This window comes from Pleurodeles waltl, chromosome 10, assembly GCF_031143425.1.
Source record: "Pleurodeles waltl isolate 20211129_DDA chromosome 10, aPleWal1.hap1.20221129, whole genome shotgun sequence".
NCBI classification, from domain to species: domain Eukaryota; kingdom Metazoa; phylum Chordata; class Amphibia; order Caudata; family Salamandridae; genus Pleurodeles; species Pleurodeles waltl.
This window is the reverse complement of record NC_090449.1, coordinates 692215106-692228479: the sequence shown is the minus strand read 5'-3', so window position 1 is coordinate 692228479 and position 13374 is coordinate 692215106.

Sequence of the window (13374 nt, the reverse complement as noted above, 5' to 3'; positions counted from 1 at the left end):
ATGTGCACACTTCCTCATGTTGCCCAGATCACATCTTTTCATATGTGCACCTTGAGGCTCACAGAGAAAGTGGTCAAAAGGTATGATAGGGACACTGCTTAGTGTGGGCACATGGCAGCTCAGTAGTGGGACAGCTTTGTGTCTTGCTTACTCTGTGAAATGCAATTTTGGGGTGTGATGGCATTTGTGCCCTGACATATGTGAACCACTGAGACTATGGGCCTCATTTACAAGCCCAAGTGTCACCCTGCACCACAAGACCAACATTTCGGTGAAGTTTCTGTGGCACAGTGTGCCAGGCCAAGACCACAGTGCTGGAAAGTGCATCATCTTTTAACAGCACCTCAGAGGTAGCGTCACAGTGCCACAATGGAAATTAAATACATGGTTGCTCAAACTTTTTTCACCTTCCTATGTGGGTTGCTTTTTACAGCCCACATAGACAACAGTAAACACCAGTGATGATTGTGTATGGGCAGGAAGGTGTCCCTTCCTGGAAATGAACTCTTGTCCTTGTCAACCATGTACCCTTGTACCATGGCATAAGGGTGTCTGCATTGGTGCTCGTCAGCCAGTTCTGTGCCAGCATAATGGAAAAGGCCAGGGATGTGCCATATGTCATAGTTACAGGGCAGTGCGGCACTTGTAATGTAGGCATGCTGGCACAGCAACACATATTGCAGACCTGCCCTGAGTCATGCCTTATAAACAGAAGCCCTATGGCCAGCACACATCTACATGCAAGTACAATCATCCACAAGGAATGTGCACTTAAGAAGAGTTCCACTGACCTCAATCCCAAGATAGTTCAATTGGTCAGGTTTCCTGCTAATGATATCAGCATGAGAGAGCTTAGTTTAAATAATACATATATTAGAATTAAATGCTCATATCAATGCTTAACGAGGTTGCATAGAAGACGACAATAATAGTGATTTTGCTTAAACGCACATCTGAGTTATGACTATAATGTGTGTGGCCACCAATATGTACACGTGAACTAATAATGATTGAGTAAAACTGTTTATGTTAAGGTTTATATTAACATTTATGATATTGCATTTATATTGAAGATCTCATAGGCCTTAAGTTAGCGTGAGCTGTGGGTTTTAGCTGCCTAGCTCTCATATTAAAAGCATTTTTCTGTTTTTCAGTGTGTTGACTCGCAAAGGGCCATGACCCTGCAAATGATCCTTTTCTTCATTCCAGTGTATCAGTATGAATTCTGTTCTCATCCGCATGCTTGCTGCTTTAGTATGAGTTTATGTACAAAATTGAAACAAATGTAGATTAATGCAATGTACAAGGACGTTTAAACGATGGACAAAGGAACTCATGACCCGAGAAGACGCGCCAAACGGTATAGTAACCTCCGGATGTGCCACCTCCGAGGGCGTCAATTATGAAGAGCAATCAAAATGTTATGAATTATCGTGGGGTGACAATTAGAATTACCTAATGCTTAATTTGATAGGTTAAAGATAGTGGGGTATAGTAAATGTCCAATAGAATTTTGGGGGAAGGTATTGCGAAAAAGAGATAATAACCCATGTCACAGAAGGATCGAGAGAACTAGGTAGGGAATGCTATTGATTTTATCCAGAAACTCTGTCACCCTGTATGGTGACTTTGAGACTTATTAAAACTATCTTTGCCCATAGACTGCCCTATGAGGGAAGTGTCCCCTGTCCTTTAGACAAAGCTTAGACCGGTGGCGTTTTGACTGATGTCCTGAAGACGAAGACTGATCCTGTGTGCTGACCTAATCCTTGGAGGGTAATTATGACAATGCAATTTGCAATTTGTCTGTTTGCTTTTCCTTTCTAGGTACCAACTGCCTATTTTGATAGAGACCATAGCTAGATGTTTTCTAAATTGGTGTTCTAAATTGTTTTGCATGAAGCACAACATGCTGATGCTAATTAGTGGTTAGGACAGGAGTTCACTTCAACTGACGCAAAATAGACAAATGGCTGACGTTACACTGTGCTGAACTGAGACATATATGATATTCATTGTATTCTGATCTATGTTCACGCCGTGCTATGTTCTTATGTTTGTGATTCTTGCATTAATGAAATCTTATCACAGTTGCCATATCGTGACTATGCTATTATGCTTCCTGGTATTGAGATTAACTCTTCTACTCGTAGATTGTAATCAATAGGAAATAAAATTCATAAAATTCTATTAAAAGGTGTGGTTATTCATGGCTGAAAGGTCATAGTTGCGCCGACGATTTGATTAATGTCTTTGTCTAAAGTAAAGTGCATTGTGGTGGTAAACATTGATGACATTATTGATATATTGCTTGACATATTGATTAGTTATCTCGTCCTACGGTGTCTCACCACTGGGTCAAAAGATTCATTGGCCTAAAACGAGTCCTAATGAGCATAAATTAACATAGCAGGATGCGTTACCAAGCACATAGATGTTTGGTGCAGCATCTTGTCCACCTCAAAGATCCGCAGCATGTGGAAGTGAACGTTCCCCCATTGCAGCTTACGCACATCTGTTTTTTAGCCTTGTTTGACACGACCGCCCACGGCCACCTTGTTTATAAGGTAGTGGGTCACCAGCCATATAAATCCTTCAAACTCATCCACACTCATGTTCCTGGTCCTTCCCTTGCCCAACATGCCTCACACCTGACACACAACTCCCAAAAAGTGAAAAAATACCCTAAGCCACCGCCAACTACCCCTACTAACTAATCTACCCCAAGGACAAGCACCTGATAATACACAGTAGGATACATCGCCAAATACAAATACAAAGGAGACTCTAGACATAAGGGACAGAACAAGGACAGCACAACAGACTCACACAACAGCACTCCTCTCTCAGTCAACAGCACAACACCACCTCTCCCAAGCACAGGCACAAAGACTGTGTGTGGAAGAGAAAGTGAAAATAACTGCAGCATGGATGACCTATTGCATCACTTCCTGGGCAGATGTGTCACGTTTTCTGCCAATGTGTCTTTTTTTATGCATACAGTAATGCGTGGATTTTTCAGGATAACTGATAAGGCACCATGATGAAATACTGATGCATCAGCTAGGATGTGTCAGTTTTTGTCTGACGTGATGGCTGAAAATAAAAACATTGGGCCAATGTGTTATTTTTTTATGCAATGACTGAAATATGTGGATTATCGTATGTTCTGATGTGGAATGCATGTAAGGATTCATATGGATTGCAGCTTTGCATGTGAATAGTTGTGTTGACCACTTTCCTGTCTTTCTATGTGCCCAGTGTGTGTTTTGTGAGTGTACATAGGTAACAGTACATGCATTACTGGGATCAGACTACACATACAGCATGAATCCTATCTCTAGTAAAAAACACCCCTTAGAATTGTTGCCCCATGTGCCTACTATGACCCTCATTATGACATTGGCAGTAAATCCCACTTACCACCATGCTGACGGCTGGCAATTTACCACCACGGCAGTGGATATCCATTCACCATATTATGACACATACACACCAATCCGACAGAATTCAGCCACACACAAAAATCCAGCAGACCAAAGGTCAGTGATAAACTAGCGGTATCACAACCCGCACCATTACGCCAACAGAACTACGCCCACCACATTATGACCCACAAATCACCACAGTGGAAATTCAAAGGTGGTAAACCATTGGTGGTACATACCGCTGCACTCACAATGGACACCCACATACAAAACAACACCACATTGGATAATTCAAATAACACAAACCTGACAACCATACACACACCACACCCACATACACACACCACTATAAAACACCCACCCACATAACCCACAACCCCTTACGAATACAAATCATTGCCAACAGAGAGACACCAAGACCACTGACACAACTAGAGCCACACACTTCTCACACCTATCACCACTCACTCACTTTACAGAACACACCCCAACACATTACCCAACACACCCTCACCAACACACCTCACATTACACCCATGGCACCACAAAGACACCCCTGTTTCACAGAGGAGGAGCTAAGAGTCATGATGGAGGAAATTGTCAGGGTAGAGCAACAGCTATTTGGAGCACAGGTACAGCAGATGTCTATAGCTAGGAAGATGGAGCTATGGCAGAGCATGGGAGCAGCAAGTCTTGGCAATACTGCATCCTGAGGGCCTGGCTGGAGATGGAGGAGGACTGGAATCTGCTAAGTCAACTCTCTACTATTATCACCCCGTACCTGCATGCCATCTCACCCCCTCACCCTAACTCCCATCACTCCACTACATCCCACACACTCCACCCTCACATCTCACTCATCCCAATGCCAAGCCCTGCATGCTGTACCAATGCATCGTCACCCCTCACAGCCCTGCATGGACACTCATCACTAAAGCATGCACAACATAGTGAACTAACAATCCCACCATACACTAAAATACACAAGTGAAACCAGGCAGTGCAAATCGAACCATGGAGGAGAAGCCATGGATTTACAATATGTCAGACACATTAACCATGACACATCATTTACACTCCCACAGTTACCCCAGCCAATGTCACCGGAGAGGAGGTGCCAGCACTAGCCAATCCCCCAACAGAAGAGGCCCACTCTGATGACAGTAGCTCTGGTCTTCAGAATCTGGATGACCTACCTGGCCCATCAGGGACCACTGGACAGCCGGTTACCCAAGTCACTTCACACACCACCACAGAGCCTCCCCATCAGGATCCAACACCACAGCATCAACCCAGCATACCCACACCTCTGTCCCCAGGGCATGTCAATCAGCAGGGTGTCCACCTCTGCAGGGACCCCAGGCCACACCTCGTTCACACAACAATCAGGGACCTGGGGTCAGTGGCAGTGGGCACACGGTTCAGGGGACAGAGACACAGACCAACAGGGAAACTGGGAGGAGTCCTCTGTGCCAGGGGGAGGACATGCCCACGGAATCGACTCTCCAGGAGGCACTCTCCAAAATCCTGGGAGCCTATCAACATTCCCAGGACACGATAGGCCAGATCCTGGACAACGTGCAGGAGAACAGGCAGCTGCAAGAGGGACAGTACCAGGGGATCAGGGAGGACTAGCAGGCCATTAACAACACCCTGATCTCCATAGCAGGGGTGCTGGCAGACATGTCCAACATTATGAGGGAGGCATTCTCACATCAGAGGGCCCCTACCACTAGCCATACATCTGAACAGCCTTCCACTTCCACTAACCGCTAGTGGTCAGGAGGCCCCTCCACAGGACTCACAGGCCACCAGCACTCCTCCCCCTGCAGTAGGTGAACCACCCCGCAAACGCTCCCTGCGATCCAGACAGAAGCCAGACACACTTGGCAAGACCCCCGCCAGAAAATGAGACTCTCCTGATTGTCACCCTTGTGTCCCACTCACTCACCCTATCCACCTTGAACTGCCATTGCTCCCCTTCCTATGTCCCCTTGGACAATGTACCTGTGCTACAAACTGACTGGAACAAAAGCCTGGACTTTCCTCCATCATCACTCCATCCCATTGCACTTGCCCTCTATATGTCAGCACTTCAATAAACACCCCTTGAAAAAAAGCCATTTGGAGTATGTCATGTATATCAAATATGTATTATTTGAAACAGGTACAAACATTGCAAATTAACTGTACATAGAATGAGCATAGATTAATGACCTGTAGCTGGCTGTTGTGATCACACGAGGAGTATATGTCAAGCCACCAACATCTGCAAAATGAATTGCCAGAGGGAACAGTAAGTGGGCATAGAAGTGGGAAATAGCAGCATGCCATTGCCACACAGATTACAACCAAATTAATTGAAATGTAAAGTTGCCCCTTCCTACCTGTGTATCATTGGAAGTATTGTTGTATAACTGATGTTCTGTTGTCCTCATACTCATCCTCTGCCTCCTCATCCACACTTTCCACAGGGTCTACCGCTGCCACAGGGGCATCTCCAGTCTCCACATCCTGCGGAAAAAGGACATGGCATCTGAGGGCCAGGTTGTGCAACATGGCGCATGCCACTGCTATCAAGCAGACTTTCTTCGGTGAGAAGCACAGGGATTCACCTGTTAGGTGGAGGCACCAAACCTGGCCTTCAGGAGGCCAAAGGTCCTTTCAATTATCCTTCTGGTTCACGAATGTGCCTCTTATAATGTTCTTCTGCCCTTGTCCTGGCATTCCTCACAGGAGTCAGCAGTCATGATAGGTTTGGGTAAGCAGAGTTACCTGAAAATATTGAGGGACAACATTTAGCCACACACTATCCTGTATGGCCCACACCATACCCATACGCCAACATCAACTGGGTGGGAACCAGGGATCACCTATTAGCCACACCCTGTGCCTCTGTATTTGCCCCATCACATTTGGAATGCTGCTATTCCTTAGGACAAAGGCATCATGCACCGACCCAGGATACTTAGCATTGACGTGGAAGATGTACTGGTCCTCCAAGCACACCATCTGAACATTCATGGAGGGGAAACTCTTACGATTCCTGAACACCTGTTCAATCTGGCAAGGGGGGGGGACACAAATGCAATATGTGTACAATCAATTGCCCCAATTATGTTGGGGATATGTCCCATTCCATAAAACTCGACCTTCACTGTGGCCAAATCCTTAACCTGTGGGAAAACAATGTAGCTGCACATGTGTTTTATCAGGGCAGACAACACTCTTGTCAGCACTATTGAAAACATTGGCTGTGACATTCCTGCTGCCGAGCCCACTGTCACTAGGAAAGAACCAGTTGCCAGGAAATGGAGTACAGATAGCACTTGCACAAGAGGGGGGATCCCAGCGGGGTGACGGATAGCAGATATCAGGTCAGGCTCCAATTGGGAACACAGCTCTGTGATTGTGGCCCTGACAAGTTTATAGGTGAGGATAATGTGCCTGTCCTCCAGTGTTGCCAAGTCCACCAGGGGTCTGTACACAGGGGTATGTCTCCATCTCCTATTCATTCACAGCGGTAGTTGTCTAAGGGACACAAGAGTGAGGAGGCTGTCACAAACTGAACAACAGTAGTTTTCAATCAGCAAACTTGTAATGGGTCAGTGTGAATTATCCAGTATGTCCCTATTTCTCCTGTGATGCAGAATGAATCGATGGTGCTGCCCCACCCCCCCCGAAATGGCCTCTGCCTGTCCTGTGTGGAGGGACAGGTTGAAGTGAGGTAATTTCGCTGACCATGTGCGCTGTTGCAGGAGCCAGTCAGGAACCGCTGTGCAATTCCTCATTGGTTAATATTGTCCCCTATGGGGTACAGTGGCCAATGGTGATCTACGTCGGCGATGACGGTATGCACCGCTACGGATGTGACTGACATTTTCTATCTGATTTCTCACTTGCTACCTGACCTTCCATAGGACAGAACCTACACTGCATGTGCCTCTGTGACCTGTGTCTGGAACCTACCATGGCCCGTGCGACCAGGGAAAGGGCCCCAGACTTCACTTCGGAGGAGTTAGAGAGACTGGTGGATGGGGTCCTACCCCAGTATGACTGCTGTATGGGCCTCCAGTCCAACAGGTGAGTACACTGTGGGCACAATGCATGTGGCATGAATGGATGGTGTTGTGTGTGTGTGAAGGCCTCAATGTTAGGGGGGGGATGTCTTCTTACGGTGTACAGGCTGTGTGCTGTGCTATGTGTGTGCCAATGGTGATGGAAACGGGTATGGTGGGCCATATGTGTAACAGGCTGGACTGTTTGTCTAAGGGTGTTTTCCTGTGTGATTCGCCTCTACAAGTCAGTGCCCGTCAAAAGAAGGGTATATGGGGTGCCATCGCCAAGGAGGTGCAGACCCTGGGGGTCTATGGCAGGTGGTGCACCCACTGTCGGAAACGGTGGGAGGACCTGAGACGCTGGGCACGGAAGACAGCGGAGGCCCAGCTGGGGATGGCCTCCCAATGAGGAAGGGATGCCCTTCAGACCCTGACCCCCCCTGATGGCCCGCATACTGGCGGTGGCCTATCCAGAGCTGGATGGGCGCTTGAAGGCATTGCAGCAGCCACAAGGGGGTGAGTACATTGGCTATCATTACAACGTACGGCTGATGGGGTGGTATCTGGGTGGTGGATGTGTGTCAGTGGGTGCCCCTAGCCCAGGCCTCACATAGCATAGGTCCTCTGGTGGCTAGGGTTCTGAAGGGATATTCCTCCCTACCTAGCTTGTAAGCATCCACTACTGGTGAGGGCTGCATGGGTCCCAGGTGTGCTGCATTTGGCAGTGTGTGCCCCTCCTCATGCCTTGGTGGTTAGCAATATCAGTGGTGGTGCAATGCATAGTGTGTAGGCCTGTTCCCTGTGTGTGAGGGTGCTGTGTACACCAACGGTGGTGTTGGTGCAGCCATTGACCCAGTGTATCCTTTGTCTCTCTCCCCCCCCTTTCTTGTTTTGGCATCCTGTCTTTATGTGCATTAGCATCATCTGGCGGAGGAGCAGAGGCACCGGTGACGAAGGGAGCTGCATCCCACAGGACCCAGGAGGCAGAGTCCACCGACACTGAGGGCACCAGTGGGACGGAGGGCGAGGGGAGCACCAAGGCAGAGACTGGAGGGGACAATTCAGACACAGATACCTCCTCAGATGGAAGCTCCCTGGTGGTGGCAGATACTTCTGTGACCACCCCAGTTACAGGTACAGCTGCCATCCCCGTTCAAGCACTGCCCTCCCAGCAGCCCCTCAGTGTGTTTCTCGTGCCTGCTTACCCAGGAGGGTGGACATCTCCTTCACCCCAGGCACCTCAGGCCCTGCCCCCTGCTGCCCTGATTGAGGAGGCTATTGACCTCCTGAGATCTATCTTTGTAGGGCAGTCAACCATTGTCAATGCCATCCAGGGGCTGGCAGCCCAGAAGCAACAATCTAATGCATTCCTGGAGTGCATTCACACTGGCTTGGCGGCCCAACAGAGATCAATTCAGGCTCTGGCCTCCTCTCTGATGGCAGCCATTGTCCCTGTTTCTACCGTCCCCCCTCCAACTTCCTCTTCCCAGTCCCATTCTCCTCTAACCCAACCCATCCCAAGCACACAGACAGACGACCATACACACAGAACAACACCCAAGAGTGTCACAGGCAAACACAAGCACCACACTTCATTCCACAAGCACTCATGCAAACAACATACAGTTGCAGACAGTACAACATCCACTGCCTCCACTGTCTCCCCCTCCCCTCCACCACCTTCCTCCCAGTCACATCCGCACTCACACCTGCATGCACTACATCATCATTCACTACCAGCATCATCACCACACCAAGCAGAACACACACCTCACTGGCAGACACCTCCACAACATCTATGCACACGTCCCCTGTGCCTTCTCCTACTGTGTCTGTCCCCCCTCCTAAAGAACACAAACGCAAGCAGTCAGACACCCAACGGCCATCCACCTCACAAAAGCATACATCCATGCACCTGCAAACAAATCCAGCACACAGACATCTCCAACAACCACTCCCTCATCCTCCACTCCCATTCCTTCTCCCTCTTCCCGCCCCAAAGTCCCTAAGAAACTTTTCCTATCCATCACTGAGCTCTTCCCTACCCCACCTCCCATCCTGCACGTATGGTCAGGCTATCACAAACCTAGCCAAGCACCTCAGCCACACAGTCCACGGCCTCAGTTCCATCCGCACCTTCTCGCAGTGGAAAGGATTCCAGGCCACATATGGTGAAGGGGAAGGAGCCCGCACCAGCAGGCAAGAAGGGCAAGGAGCCTGCACCAGCAGGCAAGCAGGGCAAGGAGACTGCACCAGCAGGCAAGAAGGGCAAGGAGCCTGCATCAGCAGGCAACAAGGGCAAGGAGCCAGCACCAGCAGCCAAGCACAGGGCATGTTGCCCCCTCCAGAACCAGTGGACAAGTGACCCACTTGAGAGACTGTGGCCTATCACTCCCCAGGACCAAGCACAGGGCATGTTGCGCCCTCCAGAACCAGTAGGGTATTCACCCACTTGAGAGACTGTGGCCTTGCACTCCCCAGGACGAAGCACAGGGCATGTTGTCCTCTCCAGAACCAGTGGAGTATTCCCCCACTTGAGAGACTGTGGCATTGCACTGCCCAGGACAAAGCACAGGGCATGTTGCCCCCTCTAGAACCAGTGGACAAATCAACCACTTGAGAGACCGTGGCCTATCGCTCCCCAGGACCAAGCACAGGGTATGTTGACCCCTCCAGAACCAGTGGGGTATTCACCAACTTTAGAGACTGTGGCCTTGCACTGCCCAGGACAAAGCACAGGGCATGTTGCCCCCTCCAGGACCAGTGGTCTTGTTTCGCATCCGGCTGAGGTGCCCCCCCTGAGGTGCCTGCCTATTTGCCAACTGATGCCCCTGCAGTGTTCTCTCCGTATTGATGCAGGTGACAAGTGGGGCCTTGGACTTTGTCCTGTGGCCATGTGGCCCACATGTAATGAGGACTGGGCAGTGTCCCTTTTTCTGTACCATTGTAGATATCTGTAACATTTGCTAAGTTATTTTTATACTGTGTTGATATTATTACACTCACTTTAGTAAACTCTTTTTGTCCTTGCATTATTCAGCCTATTTAGGGGGATTCACTTGCTTTCTTGTGCATCTGGTTGTGTGTATGGGGTGTGTGTATGGGGTATGTGTGGTGCGTGTGTGTGTTACTCTCTTTCCCCCCCCCCACTTCCTTGTGTGCTAGGTGGCTGTACTCACCGTCATTATTTTTGCCGGCATTGGTGTTGGTGGAAGAGCAGAACGTAGAATTCCATTGGAAATACATGCGGTTCTGGTTCAATGGCAGCATTGTTGTTCCCTGTGTCTCCAATGATGAGTCCTTTCACTTCTGTGCAGTGTTTCTGCCAGGCTTTTGATGTCGTTGGTACCGCCCCGGAAAAGGTGGTGGATTGCAGGGTCTTAATATGATGGGTGGAACTTTGACTTTCGCCTGGCTTTAGGCGGCTACCGCCGTGGTGGCTGTTGTTTCCGCCCTGGCGGTCGGTGTGGTACATTGGCTGTCTTTCAGAGATCTTTCCACCATGGTCATCATTTGGTGGTAATTACCGCCGGCCTGTTGGTGGCATTACCTCCACTTTATCACCGACCGCCAGGGTAGTAATGGGAGCCTATGTATTGTCACCTAATTCCATTGGTTAGATTACACCCAGGGATGCCGTGGACATGCCCTGGAATGTGTCAGCACACCCATCTTTGACAGTGCAGGTGCCTGTCAATCTGTACTGTGTCCCAAGGTGCAGACAGCAGGATGTCATGCAACATGGGGAAGTTTCATGCTTCCGTGCATGCAAGTGTTGGAATAGGCTGGACACACATGTATAAATGATGTGATTTGATCCTGTTCCCTCCCTCCAGTGCCCTTCCATCAGGGGACACAGCGCCAGTTGTCTCACAGACAACGTTCAGTCTAAATCAGGTGATGATCACTATAGCATGGTCCCTTGCTCCCATGCCCAGGAGGGTGTGCCCTCTGTTGCTGGCACAGCCAGTATGAGTGACTGTAAACTGCAGCTATATTATGAGTGTCAGTACATACATGTGCAGCACCTTCAGGCATTTGCCAGGACACCAGTGGACGACTAAGTGTGTGCAAAGGGACGATGTGCACCTGCACTACTAATACCATGCAGATACTGTTGCACTTAAAGTGCCAATCCAAAATGGTCTAGCATCTGATGGGACAGTAACTAGTCCATTTCCCCTGATTTGTGGTGCACATGATTATGATTAATGCTGAGGGTGCAATGTTGCCACCCCATGCATGGCTTTCTGTGAGGACAGCAAGCCAATGGACATCTAAGCTTTATTACACTCTGCATGAAGGTAGTGTTACTCGTGCATCACAGTGTGTGTACACATACAATCCCCATGTATTTTGACATAGTGACAGGTAATGGGTCTCATGTAGACCAGACACAGTCCAAACCTTGGCAGGCCTCTCCAGTAGAGCATGAACAAAGGTTTATCAATTGATGTTTTCTTGGACCATCTGCTTCAATGTGTCTGGAATCCTGAAGCTCACATTGGCAATGTTGGACTGGTCCATGGATGGTACATGCGCATGGAGGTGTAGAAGTAACTGTGATGCTAAATGACAACAGATTGTGTGTAAATGTGAGCCTCTTCTACACCCACATGTTCACATCCTCATTTTTACATTGGTAATCCAGGTCAACTATGTGTGGTGCTCAGCACTGATGCACAAACAATGTCCCTCCAATACATCCAAGGCAATAAGTGACACTTTTTAGCTTCTTGGCGTGCATTCTGTTGATTCATAGGTATCAGTCCAAGATGTGTGACACAGCAGGGCTTTCCTGGCCTCATCGATATTGTTGAGAGGCTGTGAGAAAGTAGCCTCTTTCTAGCATGGTTATCCCCACTGTTGGCCTGTTTGTGAGTGTGTGTAGGTGTGTTTTTACTGTGTCACTGGGATACTGCTAGCCAGGACCCCAGTGCTCATAGTGAAAACCTATATGTCAGTGTGTTTTGCCTGTCTCACTGGGATCCTGCTGGTCAGGACCCCAGTGCTCATAGTTTGTGGCCTAATGTGTGTGTTGTCAGTAGTGCTTAACTGTGTCAATGAGGCTCGGCTAACCAGAACCTCAGTGCTTATGCTCTCTCTGCTTTTAAATTTGTCACTATAGGCTAGTGACTTCATTTACCAATTTCAATTGGCACACTGGACCACCCTTATAAGTCCCTAGTATATGGTACCTAGGAACCCAGGGCATTGGGGTTCCAGGAGATCCTTGTGGGCTGCAGCATTTCTTTTGCTACTCATAAGGAGCTCAAACAAACCCTTTCACAGGCCTACAATTGCAGCCTGCATGAAATAGTGCCACACTATTTCACAGACATTTTCACTGCACTTAAGTAACTTGTAAGTTACCTACATGGCTAACCTTCATTTACAGAAGGATAGGTGCAAAGTTACTAAGTGTGAGGGCACCCTTGCACTAGCAAAGGTGCTCCCATGCAGTCCAGGGGCAATTCCCCAGACTTTGTGAGTGCGGGGACGCCATTATACGCATGCACTACATATGGGTCAATACCTATATGAAGCCTCGCAATGGTAACCCCTGAATCTGGCCATGTAAGGTGTCTCAGGTCATGAAATTGTCCCCCCATTCCAAATCTGGTATTGGGGAGCCAATTCCATGCATCCTGGGGGCTCCACCATGGACCCCGGTACTGCCAAACCAGGTCTCTGAGGCTTGCAATGCAGCTACCGATGCTGCCACCTCATAGACAGGGTTCTGCCCTCCTGGTGTCTGAGCAGTTCAGTCTCAGGAAGGCAGAACAAAGCATTTCCTTTAGGAAGAGGGTGTTACACCCTCTTCCTTTGCAAATAGGTGTTACAGACTGGGGAGGAGTAGCCTCCTCCAGCCTCTGGAAATGCTTTGA